Source organism: Poecilia reticulata, chromosome 12 (genome assembly GCF_904066995.2).
Source record: "Poecilia reticulata chromosome 12, P_reticulata-male-v2, whole genome shotgun sequence".
NCBI classification, from domain to species: Eukaryota; Metazoa; Chordata; class Actinopteri; order Cyprinodontiformes; family Poeciliidae; genus Poecilia; species Poecilia reticulata.
The window spans coordinates 30,733,470-30,759,223 of NC_088841.1; the positions used below are offsets into that span (position 1 = coordinate 30,733,470).

Genomic DNA, 25,754 nt, shown 5'->3' on the forward strand with positions numbered 1-25,754 from the left:
AGGGGACATTTTAGTTTGAATAACTTAAAACAAAACGTTAGCTGAACAGCACTAAGGTAAAATGCCACGTTGTTTTCCTCAGTATATTTCTGTTATGAATTCAACTTGCAGAGGGCAGTAGAGAGCAGTGGTCAATGTATTGGCGGTTAAATAACGGCAGAGTAAAGAATATAATTTATTTTTACGCATCGACTTGGTTTCTGCCACGCTAACTCTCTCTGTTAGACATCAGTGATTCTTTTTGTTAAATCTATTATAGATGATCCATTTAAATATGTCTTGGCATTTTTCCTAATGACATTAAGATTACTCACAGTTAACGATAAGTCTGAACCGGAAGTGATGGGCGCCATCTTGGAAAACAAAGGACAGGTAAACCAGGACAAACTTAAACCTCCTAAATCTTCAACAGTTTCTTTATCCAGTGAAAACCATAACCTCAGTTCTGATATGTTGGTTGTAGAAATGATGAATTGCTGTAAATAAATTCAAAAGAGTGAACATTTCCATTCTGCTTTTATGTCTGCTAGTCATTTTGTGATGAAGTTTTGCTGCTCTTGAGTAAAGTTTCTGGATACTTAACCTACTCTGTAACTTCACTGAACAATGAGCTTTTAACCAAAACTTCACAACTGCAGTTTTTAACTTCATCAGTTTCATATTGAAAGAAACTGATTTGGAAAATTTCTTTTACCTGATTTTGTTATTTTGTAGTTTTATTTAAATGAATTATTTTCATTTTGATCTAACAAATAAAATTCCTCATAAGTTTAAATTTGGGTAATTTTTAAAGATTAACAGTTGATGCTTTGATCAACTTCAGTATTGGTTGGTTTTATAATTTATTGGTCAAACTTAATTAGACATTTTACAGTTTTACAGTTTGTAATGCAGTGTTGTGGTCAAGACCACCTAACCCAAGATGAGACCAAGATCAGTGCCCGGCGCTACATGACACAATAATAAAATATGATCAAAATTGCTTCTCAAATTTATCTGAAAGATCCATATTCCCATAAAACACGTAGATATTAAATACTTAATACATTTTACCAATATTAAATATTCTACCTCTTTGCTACAATCCGAGGTGGTCTCGTGTCATCCCTAAAAAGATCACGCCCTGGGCGGTTGCCCTTATTGATCATGTAAGAAACCACCACTGTCTGCACCATTAAACATAGCAATTGAGATAATGCCCTGATGGTAAATAATGCTCAACTTTGAACACTGACCAAGGAGCAACAAGCAAGAAGTAACCAAACAGAAGGCGCTCATTGTGACTGTTTTCATTCTCTCTCCCGCTACATGAAGCCAGGCAGTCTGACACCATGGCACACATTACAGCTTGCCACTTTGAATGAAAACAATCAAAGAGCAATGTGCATGCTCTGCGTGCTCTTTCATTCTTGTGTTTTAGTTATTTGTTAATTAAAAAAATATCAATGTACATAATTAAATAAATATTGATAGCTACTGCAGTGTACGCAGAGCATTACAAGAACAAAGAACGGGTGTTCTGTTAGATCAGATTGTCATACACTTGTTTCTGTTACTTTGTGGAGAAACAGAAACACGTTATTGGTTGGATTTTAATCGGTGCGTTTTGCATCCACTGAGAACAAAGATGTTAAATAAACTGGACAGTATGCTGTATGTTTAGTGATAGTTTGACAGTTGCGGTCTCGACTGGTCTTGAAATAAAATGCCGAGTCCTCACCGCTTGAAACTGGCATCTATTATATTTTCTTCATCTCTGTCACAGCAGAGCAGAATCACCTGTAAATGTTTCAACGTTTCCTCATTGGTTTGACTCGGATCTAATTCAGCTGTTCAGTCTCTGTTTTATGCACCACCGTCAGTGGGGTATCTGTACAGGCGATGTCAGGTATCCTGATCGTGTTTGTGGAACTAAAATTCACAGATTTCCAAAATCTGAAACGGAATGCCTTGCTTGGATTAAAGCTTGTGCACGACCACATTTGCAGCTCAACCGTCATAGGATCAATAAGAACAAAGGATTGTCTGCTGGCGTAAGTATTATTGCTTTGCTTTCTTTGTGTTTAGTGAATGAACAAAATAAAGTCAATAATAAACACATGCATTATGAAAACCTTTTAGCCAAGTACAGTATAATGGCAGTACCGATACAACTTCTACATCTTGAAGCCTGTCTATTACAGTGTTACGTTAGCTGAACATATCAATATGCAATGTACCGTATCTGACATACATTAAAGATTTTATTTCACATGAAAAGGCTTTTTACTAAACTGTAATCGTGTTAGCCACGCTAGCACCGAGTACCGTGTATCAGGCCGAGGCACATTCAAACTCTCAAACCATGAATGTCCGACTTACCCAGGCTTGCAAGAACAATAGGCGTCAGTGATCTTGTCCACAGCTATATTTATGATGAGGGTGTGAGAATCTGCTGTTTTTCCCATCGACTGGTAGCATTTAGCTGTGACAATGCTAGAGGCATCGCGTGGCTAAAACACCTTGATGTCATCCAAAAAGATGACATGAACTTGTTGGTTCCCTTGTTCATTGTCGTGGCTGATATTTTGTGAAAATCCAGCAGAAATGCTAAACTAATCGACTCAGAAATACTCTGCAGAGTCAATCGAAACGAAAATGCTATTTTTAGACATAGGACCTAATCTGTTAATGTGAGACATGAAGTCACGTGGGACTTTCGAGGGGCGTTTCAGGGCAGAGCTTGGTAAGGTCCATATTTTGCAAATGATGGATTTGAAAATAATGGAGGAACACATGTAGGTAATACCACAGTTCAATGTAATGTTACTTGGGTTTTATCTTGGTTCAAACATGCTTAGATGACACCAATATTTGTTGCAACACCTGTATGGTATCAAAGTCCAGACTAAAAAGAACAAAATTGTGTAAACTTAACTAGGACGATTCCCACACTATTTTTTCTCGGTGATCAAACATATACGGTAGCAGACAGTTACTGGATGTGTAGTGTTGACGTTTTAATCAACACGTTGCCCTTAAAATGGGTAGGCCTTTGTGCCCTTGTTCGAATGAAAGTACCAGTAACCCTAGTGTATGAAGGAGTTAAAGACTTAATAGGTACTCACCATAATAAAACAAGGCTTCATAGAAGCCTGGGATATTATGGGTTGAATGAAGCAGTTTATTTGAATCTTATAGGTCAACCAAGAGGAATTCCAGATGAATTCAAGGAGCAACATGAACTCCGCGCAGGTTTTGAATCTATATTACCTTGGATCACACTTAAAAAAATGTTGAATGTTGAAAAATGTTGAACTTTACCGTTGAAGGATTTATGGCGTTAGGAGAAAAACTCAATGAAACAAGTAGAATGGCAAAACAAAACAGACAAGCATAAGATTGGATCTTGGCCAATATGGGAGGAGTTTGCCATATGTTTGCCAATGTGTGCTGCACTTACATACCAATGAATACCTCACCAAAAGGTACATTTAGAGCGGTAATGACTAAGTTGAGGAAACTGAAATCAGAATTTAAAGGAAATGCAGGGACACCTGGTCATGGAAAAGTCTGGAGGAAATTTTAGGTGAATGGGGAGCCTTAGCAACAAAGAAAGGTAAAACTCTGATAGTAATACTAATTGTTATTTATTTGCTTGTGTGTTGTGTGATCCCTATTATGAGGAAATGGATCTTGGGGACTGTATACAGATGGATGACCAAGGACAGTGAACATGAGACTGACTAAGCACAAGGCCGCTTGGACCAGTGAACCCATGACCAAGGACTGCTGAGCTCAAGGACATTTGATGCCTGAACTAGAAGCGCTTATGGGTTGTGAAAAGATCTAAAGAGTTCAAGGGATTTGAAACAGAACTTGGGTTGGAATAAAATGGACTCATGGGAAATACACTGTTTGCATACACCATTATACACCATTACACATACTTACATATAATTTATATACAATGCAACACGGGTGGCCCACACATGGCTAACACAATAGGAACACATGTGAGTGAGCCTGAATGTGTGAGACAGTATGAAGAAGAATGTTAGTATGAATGACAACGTGAGCGTAAGAATGCGTGGATGAGCACAAGCATTAAGCGACCAATGCTTTGATTATTATGATTAGTATTTCAATCACACAATCACTCTGACTATGTGTGCGTTATGAACATTTCTTCATAAATTCTCATCAAGATTATGTATCAGTGTTGATGTATTAACCATTAACATGGATTTCTATGATTTGGATCACTGTGGATCCATGATTGTATGACATTTGTCCCAGATTATGAGATACTGGTGGTCGCCTGTGGTGAGTGGGGACCATAAGGTAGTTTTTACCCTGGGAATAACACAAATCAACAAAAGGCCCACAGAGTTTTCGATCTTATACAAATGGAAGAACAATCATGGAAGGGGTAAACATTGTTTTCTGAGTAACTTTAATTAATATAATAATTCCTATACATTGATTATACACAATTGGCCATTCCCACTATTCATTTATTTCACTTTAAGTGACTTTTATGTATATTTCTAAAGGTTTATATACAGAGTTGTACTCTCGGGAAGCTATGTAAACTTAGTATAGCAATTAACAAAAACAACTGGTAAGGTTAATTAGGATTCCACTTGAAAGCGGAATAGTGTGGATTATGTAAGAGTGGAAATACTATTTAAGGAGTTGTTTTTGCAAAAGGATTTTGGCGCCTCTGTTGGTCAACCTGACCTGACCCCTTTCCTTCCATTTGCGTGCAAAGCACAAATGGAACCAAAAACTGACTTGGAAAGAATCCTTTCTGGACAAGATAAGATTAACAATCTGAGATAAATTTGTCTATTCGGCAATTCTGAGAAGGAGCAGATGTTGAGTTCATGACATCCCAAATATTTTAAAGGTCGTCCAATACACACTCAGTATAAGGCGTGTTAGAATTATTATGTTTGTTATCATTCTTACAGTTGTAATTTTATGTTACTAGTTTTTATTTAGATGTTTAGTGTTCAAATTTGTTGAAACTTTTGTTCAGAGAAGAAAACAGAGAAACATCAGCTGTTCATCATGTTGTTTGATTCCAGTTCATCAGTAATCTAATAATCCTGTAGATTAACTTTCAAAAGGAAGAGAGATTAAACTTTGAGTTTAAATCAGAAGTGAACATTTTCTCCAAACATCAGAGAGAAGAAACAAGCAGGAAAGTTCCTGAAGACAAAGTTCAAGTAGGAAACAAAGCAAACTTACAGTTTGTTCAAACGATCCAAAGAGATGAAGAAGAACATCAGAACAACAGACTGGGGTCACGACCCGGTTGGATGGTAGGACGGTCCAGGCAGCAGCAGAACCTCTGACTATGGATCCACCCGGATCAACATGATCACATCGGCTTCTGGACGAGACGACATCAACGAGATCATGACACCAAAATACTTCCATACACTTTAAAAGTGACCTGAAAATGTTTGGGTCGGTCTGTTGGGTCGACCCAACAAACCGACCCAAACATTTTTTATGTAATGAACATAAAAAATGTTCATTACATTTTTTATTTAAAATCCTTGTTAGGTAATGTTCGGTTCAGAATGAGATGTTTATATATATATATTATATATATATATATAATTAATAATAAAAATAGTAATTATTTTTTGATTAATTATAATTAATTATGATTATGTATAATTGATAATTATTTATTATATTATTATAATATAATATAATATAATATAATATAATATAATATAATATAATATAATATAATATAATATAATATAATATAATATAATATAATAGAACCAACATATGGACCTGGAGAAGCAGAAAACCCCATGCAGAAAGAACCAGGCTGGGATTCAAACCCAGGACTTTCTTACTGCAAGGCAGCAGTGGTACCAACTGATCCACTGTGCAGCCCTGATGTTTTATTCACACCAAAGGAAAATTTAGAGACTAATCAACCCAACAATGATGACTTTAGATTGTAGCAGGAAGCCGGAGCGTCCGGAGAGAAACCTGCAAACAGGATATTAACTTTTTATAGTTTATTCACAAAATTCAATGTTTCCTGCTCCTCTCCAAAACCAGCTTGGTTGTTTTTGAGAGGAGTGGCAGGAGAAATCGTTAGCTAGGATTCTCTGCAGCGTGTGGTGTTTCTCTTCATGTGTTTGATTTTCATGATGAATCTCCTTCTTGTACACGTCGTCTTCAGAACGCTTTAAAAACTGCCAACAATTTCTGAGACTGTTGGGAAACTTGTACAGAGGTTGTTCTCTGTCGTTGTCATGAGGCTCCCATCTTTACGGCAGCTGTAATCACACAATAATCATTTTGTTCTAGAAAGTCATAGAAAACTTCACCATCTGGATCAGTTTTTCTGTAGGGAACACAGTAAAAACTGGTCCCTGTGTTTCTCCTCATCTGTCTTCTTCCTCCGACGGTGAGCCACCCCGTCCGGGGTAGTTCTTATTTTGTGAACGATTCAGAACCTCTCCCAAAGTTTTTCCTAAGAAGAGGTTGAGCCACCCCGTCCGGGGTGGTTCATACTTTGTAAACAGTTCAGAACCTGGGCCAAAAGTCTGTCTTCTTCTTCTGACGGTGAGCCACCCCGTCCTGAGTGGTTCTTCGTTTGTAAACAGTTCAGAACCTGGGCCAAAAGTCTGTCTTCTTCCTCCGACGGTGAGCCACCCCGTCCGGGGTGGTTCATACTTTGTAAACAGTTCAGAACCAGAGCCCAAAGTCTGTCTTCTTCTTCTGACGGTGAGCCTCCCAGTCCGGGGTGGTTCTTTTGTGCACAATTCAGAACCTGGGGCCAAAGTCTGCCTTCTTCCTCTGATGGTGAGCCACCCCGTCCGGGGTGGTCATTCATCTCTGAACCGTTCTGAACCTGGGCCCAAAGTCTGTCTTCTTCTTGTGACGGTGAGCCACCCCGTCCAGGGTGGTTCTCCTTTCATGCACCATTAAGAACCTGGGCCCTAAGTCTGTCTTCTTCTTGTGACGGTGAGCCACCCCGTCCGGGGTGGTTCTTCTTTCGTGCACCGTTAAGAACCTGGGCCCAAAGTCTGTCTTCAGAAGAAGATGTCGAACCACCCCATGCTGGGTGGTTTAGTCTTTCCCTATCTGCAGTCCTGTTTTGTAAAGTCTCTGTAGACTCATTATCTGCCGCCTGTTCTACACAAACTTTCCCAGCCGGGTCAGCTTGTGGTTTGGGACGTGATGGAAGTCCGTCCCAGAACCAATCTCTCTCATCCTCCCCAACCGGGTCAGTTTGTGGTTTGGGACGGGATGGAAGTCCGTCCCAGAACCAATCTTTCTCATCCTCCCCAGCCGGGTCAGGTTGTGCTTCGGGACGGGATGGAAATCCGTCCAAGAACAAATCTCTATCTTCATCCCCAGCCGGGTCAGATTGTACTTTGGGACGGGATGGAAGTCCGTCCCAGAACCAATCTCTCTTGTTGTCGTCCTGAGTGGTCCTTTTGTCCGATTCGTCTCCGCTCCTTTCGTCCGATTCGTCTCCTGGGAAGAAATGATCAAAAACCTTCCTCATTCCTTTTTTTACCAGATATCCGACGCCTAAGCCGAGTGATAAAACAAAAGGGTATGGCATCTTCAAAAAATAAAAATACTCACTAGACAGAAACTAATCTTAGAGAAGCGTTTGGATTCTGGCTGATGTGTTGAGATTCCAGCATTCAAAGCCTCAGAACGTCTTTGATCTGCTGTGATGAACATGATGTAATCTATGACCTCATCAGTGAGCTCGCTGTAGTTCTGGAGCAAGGTCTTGCTTCTGATCGTTGCTATGGAAACGATCAGATCAGTTCTGCCTGATTCAAACTGCAATAATGGCTAAATATTTAATAAGTAATATATTTTTTCATTTATTTAACATGCAGAGAATAACGATAGATTTAGAGTTTGGTTTTCTTTACCTGCTGCGATATAAATGTTTTTTTCCCATTATTATTTTGGTTCTGCCAGGAAATTGTTCAGATTTCATAAACCTTTGCAAAGCAAAATTTTCTCTAATCTTTAACTCTAAATTTTTATATATTTTATATATGTTTGTGCTATCTTGTTCAGAAAATCACACACCTCCAGACCTGGATGAACAGTTGGATGGTTTGTTGGTTGGATGAACAGTTGGATGGATTGTTGGTTGGATGAACAGTTGGATGGTTTGTTGGTTGGATGAACAGTTGGATGGATTGTTGGTTGGATGAACAGTTGGATGGATTGTTGGTTGGATGAACAGTTGGATGGATTGTTGGTTGGATGAACAGTTGGATGGTTTGTTGGTTGGATGAACAGTTGGATGGATTGTTGGTTGGATGAACAGTTGGATGGTTTGTTGGTTGGATGAACAGTTGGATGGTTGTTGGTTGGATGAACAGTTGGATGGATTGTTGGTTGGATGAACAGTTGGATGGATTGTTGGTTGGATGAACAGTTGGATGGATTGTTGGTTGGATGAACAGTTGGATGGATCGTTGGTTGGATGAACAGTTGGATGGTTTGTTGGTTGGATGAACAGTTGGTTGGATTGTTGGTTGGATGAACAGTTGGATGGGTTGTTGGTTGGATGAACAGTTGGATGGATTGTTGGTTGGATGGATTGTTGGATGGATGAACAGTTGGATGGATTGTTGGATGGATGAACAGTTGGATGGATTGCTGGTTGGATGAACAGTTGGATGGATTAAGTCAACTGAAGGAGATGAAGACGTGCTTCACAGACTTTGTGTCACTGATTTTACAATAATTTTAATGGTTTGTGTAAATTCTGCTAATTTTTAAAAGGAGCAATTAATATTTAGCTTCTGCATATTTCTTTTTTTAAAGTGTTTAAAACATTTAGGCTATGATTTGACACCAAACACATTCATCTAATTGGTGATTGTAGTGCAAAAATAAATTCTCCATGACAACCATCTTGAAAAATAAAGCAACTTTGGGTAAGTATGAGTTTAACTGGTCCAAATATGTATAATTTGACAACAAAAATATCAATTTATAATAAATATTAGCAAGGGGGACCAATTAACGTGACAGATTTTGCTAAAACCTTAAATTATCTGTTGCACTGTTTATTATTTTCCACAAGATGGCGCCAGATGTTGACCAACAACCAGAGCCCGTTAACCGTTAGGATATTATGACTTATATCTTTGAAAATTGTTTGTATACGAAACTTAAGATCATGGAATCTGACAACAGCTTCTTATTATTGCAAGGGATGAAATTTACCTGCTCAGACACCAAGTTATGGTATATGGGAAAATGTATTGGAAAAATTGTTTAATTTATTAGTTTTACCTCAAATATGAACTTTTGATGTTACCAAATAAATACCAATCTTTGCTTTCATCAACCTATAACACATTGCTCATCATTTCTCTTCAGTCCAGTCTGTTTGGAAAATTGTAAAACTTCTTAATACAATTCAGTTGATTTATAAAACACTAATTTCCAACAGGTCAGTGCAGCAATTTAAATGTATTGGTAAAAAAAGTTAAGTTATCTGAGTTAAAAATGCAGCTTGCATCATGTCATTGACCTGTTATTGACTTGACTTGTTTATATGCTTCCCCCCTGTTCAAATTACTTTTACCCTGTATTGTCTGATTTTATCCATATTTTCAGGGGAACATTGTGGAACCAACATGTACGTTTGCTGCCTTCTTTCTTTGTTTCTTTATTACTGGACACCACTGGACTTCCATAAAGTCTCCTAGTAAAAGTCACATTAAGACACAATCAGAACGTCTCATGCTGAACCGATCCTCCCCACAACCATCCTCCAACATTTAACATGTCAGAGTTTTAACAAGAAAGAGAAACACGGAGTACGACCGGTAAAATTGTAGCTTTATAAATGACAACAAGTGTACATTTTATCTTTAGGTTTTATGTAACACCATGTTTATAAGCTACATGTAGTGATGGGTCCAACAACACCGATGCGCCGGTGCATGCATCAAGCCCATAGACCAACACCCGTGTCGGTGCGCGTATTGGTTTCAGCAAGTCAGGTGACCAATACAGGAAGTTTTTTGAAATGACACTGGATGCCAAACTGTGTTTATAAGGAAGCAAATCTGTCAAAAGCATTTGCCAAACAAATTCTTGATCTTTTACATTGTCATCTATGGAGCAGCTTCAAAGGAAATGTTTCCGCAGTGTGGGGCCATTTTGATCTTATATTGGAAAATAAATTTGTTTTCATTTTTGTCGTTTCATCCGGTTCTTCTCAGTTTCTACTTAATCTGAAACTGACTTTTAGTTTACTTTTATATTATATTTTGCAGGTTAAGTGTCACATATGTTTCACTAAACTGTCTTATTTAAATAAATCCACCTTTTCAATGCTGAGGCATGAGACCAGGCATGAGAATGAAGTCCCAGATACACCTAGATAAACTCAGATATGCAGCCATTCTACAAATGACTCAGTTGCTTTTTTATAAATTGTTTCATATACAGTGAACCCTCGTTGTAACGTGGTTCACTTTTCACGGTTTCGCTACTTTGCAGATTTTTTTGTGCAGTTTTTCCCCACAGTGTTCTTCGTCCTAATTGACCATATGATTGGTAAAAACAGTCTCCGCGCTACCCGAGTGCCAATAACGTTACGGCGTTTAATACAGATTGGCCATTCAGGAGATGGAAACTGAAACTTTCAATGTCTGCTGGAAAAAAAAAAACTGACCAAAGGCAGCGCAAAACCCGACCGGAGGCTTGTTGATGAGATCCATAACTCTGCCGTAGATACAGCTGTGAATCTGGCGGGGCAGGTTGGAGGAAACGCTTTAATGATATGACTCCAGATCACATTAATGCCCGATTGATGAACACGCACATGCGCTGACCTGAAAACAGGTTTTGTTCTTTGGTTTCAATGTAGAGTATTTATTTATCACGAGCCTATCACGAGTTATTTTCGGAACGCAACCTCTAAGAAAACAAAGGTTCGCTGTAATGTAGTGTTTAGTTCATTTTCTTCTTCAGCAGAAGTTTTGTCAAAAAGCGTAACAGGCTTAATTTCAAAAGGTTGTAAAAACTATTTTTTTAATAAAAATGTGTGGGGAAAAAACAGTCCATGCATCCTCATTCCAAACACATTTACTTAAATTGTCACTTTATGGTACATGTTCACATTCTTTATTGACTGTATATCAAATATATTTTAAATGTAACTGAAGATATGACATAATACAACATATAATGTTCAATAAAATACAAAGACTTAAATCTTATTGTCTTATGGTCATCAAATCACTACGTTGCCTGTAGGAATTTGTAGGAATTTTTAATGTCCAGCAGGTGTCAGTATTGAGTGACACAGTATCGACACAGTATCAATACAGTGTTGCTAAGAGTCGAAACGCCTCATGACGCCTCATTTACCCATCACTACTGTCATGCAATCATCTAACTCAGATTTTCTGGAACAGAGACACATCTAAGCACGTCCCTAACACATCATAATAAAAATGAAAAACAAGTGACTATTATCACAACAATTTAAAACCCACCTGGAGCAGCCAGCCTTATACTCCTTGTCCACCACATGCTCTCCCAGACCAAACAATAGGCCCCACCCTATTTTAAAACTCAAATCTCACAAAATCTCACAGGATTTCATACTTAGGCCTGGTGCGGTGGGCAGGATGAAAATAATACAAAATGAGACATGACCTCAATTATTAAAATATCCGTTTTGTCCCAAAGTAACCAGGATTACTATAGGCACAAACAATGACCTTATTTTCAATAAACACATTTGAGATCAAAGTAATATTGAAAAACTTACTATAAAACTGCTCAGAGGAGAATTTAATTCAGAAGCCGGTTGCAAACAAACCAGCAGCAAAGTGGCTGTTTGATTGGGACAAACCACTAGTGTAAAAAGGGGAGTCGGACTGAACAACTCCTAGTAGAGACTTGTAGATGTTTTTGTGTCAAAATATTATGCACAGTCAGTAATAATATTTACAGACATGTAAAAATGTACATAAAGGAATCACAACCCAATGTTCTCAACATGTAGCACGTAATTTGAAACATGATTAACCCCCACTTAGTAATAAATGTTCTGACCCAGAGCTCAAGGATGGGGGAGGGAAGACGGGATGAGAGGGGGTAAAGAGGGGAAGGCTGGGAGGAGCAGGTGGGTGTGGGGAGCCTTGGGAGGAGTAGGGGGAGATGAGAAGGTGATGAGGGGTGCAACAAACTGCACAGATTGCACAGAATGGTTAATCAACATTGAATTATAGTCAGAATGATTGGTTTTTGGTTGAGGTCAACCAATGATGGTGGATCAACCATCAAACAACCATCCAGCTCTAGCCAAGTAACTAATGTTGAAACTGTGTCATTGAATTTATGTTGTTTTGTGGTTGAAATCTAATGAATGAAATGCTGATGTCTGATCAACATCTGATCGATGTTGAATCAATGTCAGCTGTTTTGCCGCACACCTTCCCTCCTCTCCTCCTAATCAGAGCTCTAGGTGAGAGCATTTTATTACTGAGTGGGGGTTATCACATTTTAAATAGTGGGATAGTGGGTGATGATTAATTTCTGCACATTTTCTTACTTGTTCATAAAAATTCCTACTGACCGTTTGCGTGTGATATTTTGACACAAAAACATCTACAACGTACTACAAGGAGTGGAGCGGTCCACCCCTATTGTTTACATGAGTGGGATGGCCCAAACACACAGCTGCTTTGCTGTTGGCTTGTTGGCAAACATGTTAATTCAATGTTGAATTGCCATCATGTGCAATCTGGGTACAGAACAGAATCGTAACACATAGTGCTTAAGTTAAAACGTGATTAACCCTCACCTGTAGTTGGAGGCCTTAGTCCTTGACGCAGCTGTCGCAGGTTCGATTCCTGGCCTTGGCAACCTTTGCTGCATGTCTTCCCCCTTTTCTCATTACCCCCTTTCTTGTCAATTAACTATCAAATAAAGGCCACTAGAGCAAAAAGCATCTTTAGCAAAATAAAATGTGAAAATTTGAAAACCTCACCTAAAATTAAAATTGTTTCACCCAGAGCCAAAAGAGGAGGGGAGGAGCATGGAAAGGCGGACGAGATTGAGGGGTAGATGGGGCCAGGTGAGGAAGGGGAAGAGGGTGTGTGTAGAGGGTGTGAAAAACAGCGTACATTGATTGAACATTTAGATCACGAGTTCTTTCCCAAACCTTGTCCTCAAGGCAAACTGACCTGCGTGTTTTCATTTCAGCAAAACCCTGTTAATCAGACATCAATTAAAATCATATCAACCTACCCAGCTTCTGTCATTGACCTCAATCATAAATTCAACCTTTGTGATCATAATTCAACTTTGAATTAACAACTTTTGCAAACAAGCAAACAGCGAGTTTGGACCATCCCACTCATAAATGGTAGGGGTGGACCGCTTCACTGCTCATACTAAGTTGTAGATGTTTTCGTGTCAATATATCACACACTAACAGTAAGAATTTTTATTTCAAGTAAAAAAAGTCTACAGAAAGTAAACACCACTCACTATCCTCTACAGTGTTATTAAAAGTGTGATAACCCCCGCTCAGTAATAAAATGCTCTCACCCAGAGCTCTGGTGAGGAGGAGGGGAAGAAGGTGTGTGGCAAAACAGCTGACATTGATTCAACATTGATCAGACGTTGATCAGACTTCGGCATATCAGTCATCAGATTTCAACCACAAAACAACATTAATTCATTGACACAGTTTCAACGGTTTGATTGGATGGTTGTTTGATGGTTGTTCCACCATCATTTGTCGACTTCAACCAAAAAGGAACGATTCTAACTATTTTTCAACGTTGATTTAACATCGTGTGCTATCTGGATAGAGCCCAGCTGAGACAATCTGAGTATTTGCTAAAGGAGTCTGTCTCCGCCTTGTCAGATTTAATTTCTTTAACTGGTGTGGTTAGAGAACCATTCACAAGGTTAAAGAGTGAGAAAAGGACACGGAGTCATAAACTCAAAATGATTCAAGATCTAATTATTATGACAGGAGCAAAAAACCTCAACCACAATGACATGAATGTGAAATCTGGACAACTGACATTTATCCAAGTTTTAATAACTGGAACTTCTTAATTATTCATCTCAAATGACTTGATGAATCAAAGTATCAACAACAAATCACTGATTTAAAACCTGTAAAACAACTCTTCCATATTTACACTGACAACTGCACAAGGTTAAATACCAACAGGAGGAGGAGGAGCACACACCCTGGTTAGAGACCAAGCGGTGCATTGCGTCCTCTCCTGCACTTGCCACTACCAGGTCAAACCCTGCAGCTCTTTATGCTGGACAGATCATGTGTCTGGAGGAATCCAGTGAATGAGCTGCAGATCCAAACCTTAAAGAGGCTCATTTAGCTGTAGCATCTCGCTAAGGTCTAAAAACAGCAGATATCTTAGCTGCGATGGTAAATAACTTCTAAGTCATTTTGTCAATCAGCTCAAGGACACAAAGTCCTCCGTCACATCAGTCCGAGGCAGACAGACAGAAAGACGGAGCACGGCAGGAGATCAAAGTATATGTAGCAGGTTGTAATAATCCAACCCCTACTGCATGTAATCCTAGTAGTTCCTCTGCAGCAAGTTCAAACGTCTTGTGACTTGAAAATATTGTCAGCAGCTGAACTTTCTCAGCTGATTTTTGCTCAACCCCAATACAACCTGCAGCTCTAAGCTTACAGCTCGTTCAAGGGGCTGGAAACCATTCATGCATGACATTAGAGTTAGAAACCAGGTAGGAGGTTCACGCAGTAGGTTGCCTTTATTTCTCATATTCTGGCAAAGATCTTGCAGTCAGGGAATGAAATTCTCGTGAGGGGCAAAACAAAAAAAGAAAAAAAGGAAAAGAATGGGACAAAATAACAGTGCATGACGGATTCCCCTGGTACAACTGGTAAAAAATACTTTCTGTAATATTTACTGTTTTCCAGTTTTCAGCTACAGTAATAAAAATGGCATTCAATTTAAATCAAAACATTTCTGATTCTGATCCAGTTGTGAAAACAGGACAAACTTTCCTCAACACCAAACATCATTTTCACCTCCAGAGTCTGAAACTGACAGAAAAACAGCAAACAGAAGGAAACTGAACATGAAATGTGTTCATTTGAATTTCATAGATAGTGGAGACCATGGAAGAGTTTTATGAGAGGAAAAATATATTTTCACTTCAAGTAGGAACAAGTCATGAATCAGAAAAGCTGTAGTGTTTTAATAAAACTGCAGATTAAGATTAAATCCTCTAGAGGGCGCCACATCTCCGCCTCTGGACTGATTCCAACAGGAAAACCTGGAAAATCCCGGAAACAGTTCATAGAGAAAAACTCATAGAGGAAACGCCCTGAGGATGAACACTGACTCCTGCCTTCGTCTCTGACTGAAATCAAACTAACAGTGAACAAGGAGAACAGAGAACTGAACAACTAGACGCTGGACCACAGACTGCTGCAGGAGGAAAAACAAGGAAATCAAAGTGAAAGTAAGAGAATAAAGATTCTGCAGGAGGGAAACTGACTTCCTGGTTTAACTTTCTGTCTGCTGTGGTTTCAGCTTCACTCTGAGAAAAAAATGGCTTCCAGATCAGACGATGATCTTTACTGTCCGATCTGTCAGGACATCTTTAAGGATCCAATTCTTCTGTCATGTAGCCACAGCTTCTGTAAGGAGTGTCTGAAGAACTGGTGGAGAGAGAAACCAGTAAGGGAGTGTCCAGTTTGTAAGAGGAGATCATCTAAAACTGATCCACCCTGTAATCTGGCTCTGAAGAATCTGTGTGAGTCTTTGTTACAGCAGAGAAACCAAAAGCTTCAGAGGATCTCTGCTCTCTGCACTCTGAGAAACTCAAACTCTTCTGTCTGGACCATCATCAGCCAGTTTGTCTCGTCTGCAGAGACTCAGAAAAACACACCAACCACAGATTCAGACCCATCGATGAAGCTGCTCAGCAACACAAGAAGAAGCTTCAGGAAACTCTGGAGCCTTTAAAGGAGAAGCTGGAGCTCAGGAAGAAAGTTCAGGAGGAGTTTGATCAGACAGCAGAACACCTGAAGGTCCAGGCCCGACACACAGAGAGGCAGAATAGGGAGCAGTTTAAGCAGCTTCATCAGTTTCTAGCAGAGGAAGAGGAGGCCAGGCTGGCTGCACTGAGGGAGGAAGAGGAGCAGAAGAGAGGGATGATGAAGGAGAAGATGGAGGCTCTGAGCAGAGAGATAGCAGCTCTTTCAGACACAGTCAGAGCCACAGAGGAGGAGCTGAGAGCTGCAGACGTCTCATTCCTGCACAACTACAAGGCTGCAGTGGAAAGAGTCCAGCGCTGCCCCCTGCTGGAGGATCCACAGCTGCCCTCAGGAGCTCTGATAGACCAGGCCAAACATCTGGGCAACCTGGCCTTCAACATCTGGAGCCACATGGAGACCATGGTGACCTACACTCCTCTGGTTCTGGACCCAAACACGGCTGGTTCATTAGTCCATCTGTCTGAAGATCTGACCAATGGGAGGATAGGAGAGAAACAGCAGCTTCCTGATAATCCAGAGAGATTTGATGATATTTACTATGGTTCTGTTCTGAGTTCTGAGGGTTTCAACTCAGGGAACCACAGCTGGGATGTTGATGTTGGAGACAGTTTATACTGGATACTTGGTGTGTTAGAAGAGTCTGTTAAGAGGAAGGGAAATATAGAGTCTGGATTGTTGTATATATTGTTCTCTTCAGGTCAATACTCAGCATCTTCTCCATCAGCTCCTTTCACTCGTCTCTCAGTCCAGAAGAATCTCCAGAGGATCAGAGTGAATCTGGACTGGGACAGAGGAAAACTGTCCTTCTCTGATCTGGATACTAACACACACATACACACCTTCACACACACCTTCACTGACAAGATGTTTCCATACTACGGCACTGATAAACATTAAAGATCGTACCGATGAAGATCTCAGTGATGAAGCAGCAGCTCTGATGATCTCAGCATGAAGAACAAAGTCCAGATAAAAACGTATTGATCAGATTGAAACTGTGAGTTTTAAAGAGGAAACTAGAGATGATCTGATCATCTTCTTCATCTCTGATCAGATTCAGATTCATCTCCAGGCTGCTGGAAGCAGCAGGGCAGCGTTAATCTTTCTCATCTGACTCTTTATTCTGAGTTCAGCTCTGATTCTAAAATCACTCAGAGTGAGAGGTCTTGTTTTTTTGTTCATCTCTGGGTAATTATTTCTGTTTTTCAGTAACTGATGTATAAAAATGTGATTTTATTGAATATGTGAGCAAAATGATGTCAGGAATGTGTTTATTTTACAAACTACATAATTATGTTGCTGACTAAATTATTTAGCTCCAAACTGAATATTTAGTTTTCTTTTGTCTGATTTTGTTATTTTATGTTACATTTATGGATAATTGTCATTTTAGTCGTTAAAATACCAAACCTCTTCATAAGTTTATATTTTGTTCTGTCTAATGATGTAATTTTTAATATTTAATGATCTTCTGATCAGGACTTGAGTCGATTTTTTACCAAATAGATTTTTACTCTTTCTTGAATCATTTGGATGGAAACTTTTTACTTTTGTTTAAATGTTTCACTCTAACTGAAGTACAACTTTTGGTCATGAGTAACTATAAAACTGCTTAGGTTAATATTAATAATCTCATAATTTGGACCTTTATCCAGTAAAATAAACAGTAAATTGACTTTAATTTTCAATTTAAATCACCTTCAAGTGTTTTACAGTGTAGTTGGTTTTATGGCTGGTTTGATGTTTTATTGATCAAATTAATGAGACATTTTACATGTAATTCAGTTTATTAAATTGTTAATATTTACTGACAAAGTTTAAACAATTATGTGACTGCAGCCAATGACGTCAGCGTCTGGCCGGGGGGCGGGGCTAATGGAAGCAGCTTTACGTCACGTTGCTGTTTCAGACAATACCAATGCTCGCTAGCAACACAGCTAACATATTCATTTAGTAATACATTACGTGGGAGGTTCTGGGCTTTATATCAACATTTGCTTTTATAACAGCACTATTTTGCCAACTTGGTATCTTTCTAGTCAGCAAGATATCAAACAAGCATGGAAGTGAAATTGACAGGACTTCTCTGGATCGCTCTTGTTTTTGAATTAAATTGATTTACAATCTTTATAGCTGAGTGACTATTATTTTATTCTGGCATTCAGCAAATATAACTTTTTTTGGTAATCCTAGTTGAACTTTGGTTTATTCTGTTTCTCTTACCCATAAAATAAAGCAAATTTGAATTACAAAAATAAAATGCTTAATGAAAACATGACCATTTTGAAAACAACTCAAGTTTTTTGATAAAAACAAAGTTTTTAGCTATTTTGTAAAAGAAGCTTTACAAAATAGCCACATCACACCAGTCACATGACCATCAGCTACTGCCAGAAACCATGAAGAATAAAACAACAGGAAGTAGTTGGAGGTCAAAGCTGTGGCACGTTTTTTACTGACTTATCTGTTAACAGATGTAATAACTGGGGATTTTAATTGTGTTTTTATTTAATGGAAGCATCATAATTGACTTTATGGTTCCTATTCATAACAAATGTCATTTGAAATGTAACTCAACTGAATCCAGGTCATTTAAATACAGTTTGTTTTTATACCAGGGGTTCCCAAAGTGGGGGTCAGGGACCCAGTTAGGGTCACAAGACACCAAGTGACAGAACGTGAAATTATTTTCAGAATCTTAGCGATGTGACCCATCAGGTCTATGGAGGGCTAAAAGGGACAAATTATATTTCTAAGTAATACAGCATGAATAAATAAATGTACTATTACATAATGTATAGTTAAATGCATTTTAATCATATGTTTACAATCAATTAAATTAAAAATATGCATAATTATTTTTAGGTAGGTAGAATTTCCACGTTGTTTTCCTCAGTATATTTCGTTTGACATGAATTATTCAAACTGCAGAGGGCAGTAGAGAGTAATGGTCAATGTTTTGGAGTTTAAATAAATGCAGAGGAAAGAATAAACTGTATTTTCGACTTGGTTTCTGCCACGCTAACTCTCTCTGTTAGACATCAGTGATTCTTTTTGTTAAATCTATTATAGATGATCCATTTAAATATGTCTTGGCATTTTTCCTAATGACATTAAGATTACTCACAGTTAACGATAAGTCTGAACCGGAAGTGATGGGCGCCATCTTGGAAAACAAAGGACAGGTAAACCAGGACAAACTTAAACCTCCTAAATCTTCAACAGTTTCTTTATCCAGTGAAAACCATAAACTCAGTTCTGATATGTTGGTTGTAGAAATGTCAACTTGCTGTAAATAAATTCAAAAGAGTGAACATTTCCATTCTGCTTTTTATGTCTTCTTGAGTCATTTTATGATGAAGTTTTGCTGCTCTTACTTGAGTAAAGTTTCTGGATACTTTACCTACTCAGTAACTTCACTGAACGATGAGCTTTTAACCAAACTTCACAGCTGCAGTTTTTAACTTCATCAGTTTCATATTAAAGAAACTTATTTTGAAACTTTTTTACCTGATTTTGTTATTTTGTAGTTTTATTTAAATGAATTATTTTCATTTTGATGCAACAAACCAAAACTTCCTTATAAGTTTAGATGTGGGTAATTTTTAAAGATTAATGGTTGATGCTTTGATCAACTTCAGTATTTGTTGGTTTTATGATTTATTGGTCAACTTAATTAGACATTTTACAGTTTTCCAGTTTGTAATGCAGTGCTGTGGTCAAGACCACCTAACCCAAGACGAGACCAAGATCAGCGCCCGGCGCTACATGACACAATAATAAATATGATCAAATTGCTTCTCAAATTGATCTGAAAGATCCATATTCCCATAAAAACATGTAGATATTAAATACTTAATACATTTTACCAATATTAAATATTCCATCTCTTTGCTATAATCCGAGGTGGTCTCGTGTCATCCCTAAAAAGATAACGCCCTGGGCGGTTGCCCTTATTGATCATGTAAGAAATCACCACTGTCTGCACCATTAAACATAGCAATTGAGGCAATGCCCTGATGGTAAATAACGCTCAACTATGAACACTGACCAAGGAGCAACAACCAAGAAGTAACCAAACAGAAGGCACTCATTGTGACTGTTTTCATTCTCTCTCCCGCTACATGAAGCCAGGCAGTCTGAGACCATGGCACACATTACAGCTGCCACTTTGAATTAAAACAACCAAAGAGCAATGTGCATGCTCTGTGTGCTCTTTCATTCTTGTGTTTTAGTTATTTATTAATTCAAAAAATATCAATGTACATAATTAAATAAATATTGATAGCTACTGCAGTGTACGCAGAGCATTACAAGAACAGTGTTCTGTTAGGTCAGATCGTCATACACTTGTTTCTGTTACTTTGTGGAGAAACAGAAACACGTAATTGGTTGGATTTTAATCGGTGCATTTTGCATCCACTGAGAACAAAGATGTTAAATAAACTGGACAGTATGCTATATGTTTAGTGATAGTTTGACAGTTGCGGTCTCGACTGGTCTTGAAATAAAATGCCAAGTCCTCACCGCTTGAAACTGGCATCTATTATATTTTCTTCATCTCTGTCACAGCAGAGCAGAATCTCCTTTAAATGTTTCAACGTTTCCTCTTTGGTTTGACTCAGCTGTTCTAATTCAGCTGTTCAGTCTCTGTTTTATGCACCACCGTCAGTGGGGTATCTGTACAGGCGATGTCAGGTATCCTGATCGTGTTTGTGGAACTAAATTCACAGATTTCCAAAATCTGAAACGGAAAGCCTTGCTTGGATTAAAGCTTGTGCACGACCGCATTTGCAGCTCAACCGTCGTAGGATCAATAAGAACAAAGGATTGTCTGCTGGCGTAAGTTTTATTGCTTTGCTTTCTTTGTGTTTAGTGAATGAAAAAAATAAAGTCAATAATAAACACATCCATTATGAAAACCTTTTAGCCAAGTACAGCATAATGGCAGTACCGATACAACTTCTACATCTTGAAGCCTGTCTATTACAGTGTTACGTTAGCTGAACATATCAATATGCAATGTGTACCGTATCTGACATACATTAAAGATTTTATTTCACCTGAAAAGGCTTTTACTAAACTGTAATCGTGTTAGCCATGCTAGCCCCGAGTACCGTGTATCAGGCCGAGGCACATTCGAACCCTCAAAACCATGAATGTCCGACTTACCCAGGCTTGCAAGAACAATAGGCGTCAGTGATCTTGTCCACAGCTATATTTATGCTGAGGGTGTGAGAATCTGCTGTTTTCCCCATCGACTGGTAGCATTTAGCTGTGACAATGCTAGAGGCATCGCGTGGCTAAAACACCTTGATGTCATCCAAAAAGACGACATAAATTTGTTGGTTCCCTTGTTCATTGTCGTGGCTGATATTTGTGAAAATCCAGCAGAAATGCTAAACTAATCGACTCAGAAATACTCTGCAGAGTCAGTCGAAACGAAAAATGCTATTTTTAGACATAGGAGCTAATCTGTTACTGTAAGACATGAAGTCACATGGGACTTTCGAGGGGCGTTTCAGGGCAGAGCTTGGTAAGGTCCATATTTTGCAAATGGAGGATTTGAAAATGATGGAGGAATACATGTAGGTAATACAACAGTTCAATGTAATGTTACTTGGGTTTTATCTTGGTTCAAACATGCTAAGATGACACCGATATTTGTTGCAACACCTGTGTGGTATCAAAATCCAGAATTTAAAGAACAAAATTGTGAAAATTTAACTAGGACTGTTCCCACACTATTTTTTCTATGTGATCAAACATATCCGGTAGCAGACAGCTACTGGATGTGTGGTGATGACGTTTTAATCAACACATTGCCCTTAAAATGGGTAGGCCTTTGTGCCCTTGTTCAAATGAAAGTACCAGTAACCCTAGTGTATGAAGGAGTTAAAGACTTAATAGGTACTCACCATAATAAAACAAGGCTTCATAGAAGCCTGGGATATTATGGGTTGAATGAAGCAGTTTATTTGAATCTTATAGGTCAACCAAGAGGAATTCCAGATGAATTCAAGGAGCAACATGAACTCCGCGCAGGTTTTGAATCTATATTACCTTGGATCACACTTAAAAAAATGTTGAATGGATTAATTATGTTTATTACAACCGACAGAGAATGGTCAACTTTACCATTGAAGGATTTATGGCCCTAGGAGAAAAACTCCATGAAACAAGTAGAATGGCAAAACAACACAGACAAGCATTAGATTTGATCTTGGCCAATATGGGAGGAGTTTGCCATATGTTTGCCAATGAGTGCTGCACTTATATACCAATGAATACCTCACCAAAAGGTACATTTAGAGCGGTAATGACTAAGTTGAGGAAACTGAAATCAGAATTTAAAGGAAATGCAGGGACACCTGGTCATGGAAAAGTCTGGAGGAAATTTTAGGTGAATGGGGAGCCTTAGCAACAAAGAAAGGTAAAACTCTGATAGTAATACTAATTGTTATTTATTTGCTTGTGTGTTGTGTGATCCCTATTATGAGGAAATGGATCTTGGGGACTGTATACAGATGGATGACCAAGGACAGTGAACATGAGACTGACTAAGCACAAGGCCGCTTGGACCAGTGAACCCATAACCAATTCAAAGGGCTGCTGAGCTCAAAGACAATTGATGCCTGAACTCAAAGTGCTTATGGGATGTTGAAATATTTAAAAGGTTCAAGGGAAATGAAACAGAACTTGGGTTGGAATAAATTGACTCATGGGACAGACACGATTTGCGTTCACCATTATACACCATTACACATATTTATATACAATTTATATACAATGGAACACGGGTGGCCCACACATAGCTAACACAATCGGAACACATGTGAGTGAGCCTGAATGTGTGAGGCAGTATGAACGAGAATGTGAGTATGAATGACAATGTAAGAGTGTGTGGATGAGCACAAGCATTAAGCAACCAATACCTTGATTATTATGATTAGTATTTCAATCACACAATCACTCTGATTATATGTGCGTTATGGACATTTATTCATAATTGTCATCAAGATTATGTATCAATGTTGAAGTATTAGACATTACCATGAATATCTATGATTTGGGTCACTGTGGATCCATGATTGTATTACATTTGTGCCAGATTATGGAAAACTGGCGGTCGCCCATGGCGAGCGGGGGCCATAAGGTAGCTTTTTTCCTGGAAATAACACAAATCAACAAAAGGCCAACAGAGTTTTCGATCTTATACAAATGGAAGAACAATCATGGAAGCAATGGCCCATTGTGTATAATCAATGTATTGGAGTTATTATATTAGTTACATTTACTCAGAAAACAATGTTTAACCTCACTATTCATTTATTTCACCTTTAGGTGACTTTATGTATATTTCTAAAGGTTTATATACAGAGTTGTACTCTCGGGAAGCTATGTAAACTTAGTATAGCAATTAACAAAAACAACTGGTAAGGTTAATTAGGATTCCACTTGAAAGCGGAATAGTGTGGATTATGTAAGAGTGGAAATACTATTTAAGGAGTTGTTTTTGCAAAAGGATTTTGGCGCCTCTGTTGGTCAACCTGACCTGACCCCTTTCCTTCCATTTGCGTGCAAAGCACAAATGGAACCAAAAACTGACTTGGAAAGAATCCTTTCTGGACAAGATAAGATTAACAATCTGAGATAAATTTGTCTATTCGGCAATTCTGAGAAGGAGCAGATGTTGAGTTCATGACATCCCAAATATTTTAAAGGTCGTCCAATACACACTCAGTATAAGGCGTGTTAGAATTATTATGTTTGTTATCATTCTTACAGTTGTAATTTTATGTTACTAGTTTTTATTTAGATGTTTAGTGTTCAAATTTGTTGAAACTTTTGTTCAGAGAAGAAAACAGAGAAACATCAGCTGTTCATCATGTTGTTTGATTCCAGTTCATCAGTAATCTAATCATCCTGCAGATTAACTTTCCAAAGGAAGAGAGATTAAACTTTGAGTTTAAATCAGAAGTGAACATTTTCTCCAAACATCAGAGAGAAGAAACAAGCAGGAAAGTTCCTGAAGACAAAGTTCAAGTAGGAAACAAAGCAAACTTACAGTTTGTTCAAACGATCCAAAGAGATGAAGAAGAACATCAGAACAACAGACTGGGGTCACGACCCGGTTGGATGGTAGGACGGTCCAGGCAGCAGCAGAACTTCTGGCTATGGATCCACCCGGATCAACATGATCACATCGGCTTCTGGACGAGACGACATCAACGTGATCATGACACCAAAATACTTCCATACACTTTAAAAGTGACCTGAAAATGTTTGGGTCGGTCTGTTGGCTGACCCAACAGACCGACCCAAACATTTTTTATGTAAAGAACATAAAAAATGAACATAAAAAATGTTCATTATATTCTTTATTTAAAATCCTTCTTAGGTAATGTTCAGTTCAGAATGAGATGTTTTAGAGCCTTTTCTCAACCCTGTAGTGAAATATATATATATATATATATATATATATATATATATATATATATATATATATATATATATATATATACCAAGTGACTAAAACATCAGGAAAAAGGAGCATGAGAAATTGAAGAAATACCAGGGCCTCAGGGAGGAACTGGAAAAGACCTGGAAGGTGAAGGCCACAGTGGTGCCTGTGGTCATTGGGGCCCTCGGGGCAGTCACCCCCAAACTGGAGCAGTGGCTCAAACAGATCCCAGGAACAACATCAGACATCTCAGTCCAGAAATGTGCAGTTCTAGGCACAGCCAAGATACTGCGCAGAACCCTCAAGCTCCCAGGCCTCTGGTAGAGGACCCGAGCTCAGAGGATGAAACAGACCACCCGCGGAGGGTGAGAAGGGAATTTATATATATATATATATATATATATATATATATATATATATATATATATATATATATCTATATATATATATATATATATATATATATATATATATATATATATATATAATTAATTATTAATTAATTATAATTAATTATGATTATGTATAATTGATAATTATTTATTATATTATTATAATAATATAATATAATATAATACCCATCCATAATAAAGTGCAGTAAATCTTATTGGGCTGTGGGAGGAAGCCGGAGCGCCCAGAGAGAACCCACATATGAAGCTGGAGAAGCAGAAAATCCCATGCAGACAGAACCAGGCTGGGATTCAAACCCAGGACTTTCTTACTGCAAGGCAGCAGTGGTACCAACTGATCCACTGTGCAGCCCTGATGTTTTATTCACAAAATGAATGTTTTATTCTCACCAAAGGAAAATTTAGAGACTAATCAACCCAACAATGATGACTTTAGATTTCTAGCAGGAAGCCGGAGCGTCCGGAGAGAAACCTGCAAACAGGATATTAACTTTTTATAGTTTATTCACAAAATTCAATGCTTCCTGCTCCTCTCCAAAAACCAACTTGGTTGTTTTTGAGAGGAGTGGCAGGAGAAATCGTTAGCTAGGATTCTCTGCAGCGTGTGGTGTTTCTCTTCATGTGTTTGATTTTCATGATGAATCTCCTTCTTGTACACGTCGTCTTCAGAACGCTTTAAAAACTGCCAACAATTTCTGAGACTGTTGGGAAACTTGTACAGAGGTTGTCCTCCGTCGTTGTCATGAGGCTCCCATCTTTACGGCAGCTGTAATCACAAAATAATCTTTTTGTTCTAGAAAGTCATAGAAAACTTCACCATCTGGATCAG

General features: G+C 38.4%; 1 pseudogene; it reads left to right on the forward strand.

Moving 5' to 3' along the window:
* Positions 1-15,248: 15,248 nt before the first annotated feature.
* On the forward strand, positions 15,249-16,992 carry LOC145554105 (nuclear factor 7, ovary-like; annotated as a pseudogene).
* The last annotated feature ends 8,762 nt before the right edge of the window (positions 16,993-25,754 follow it).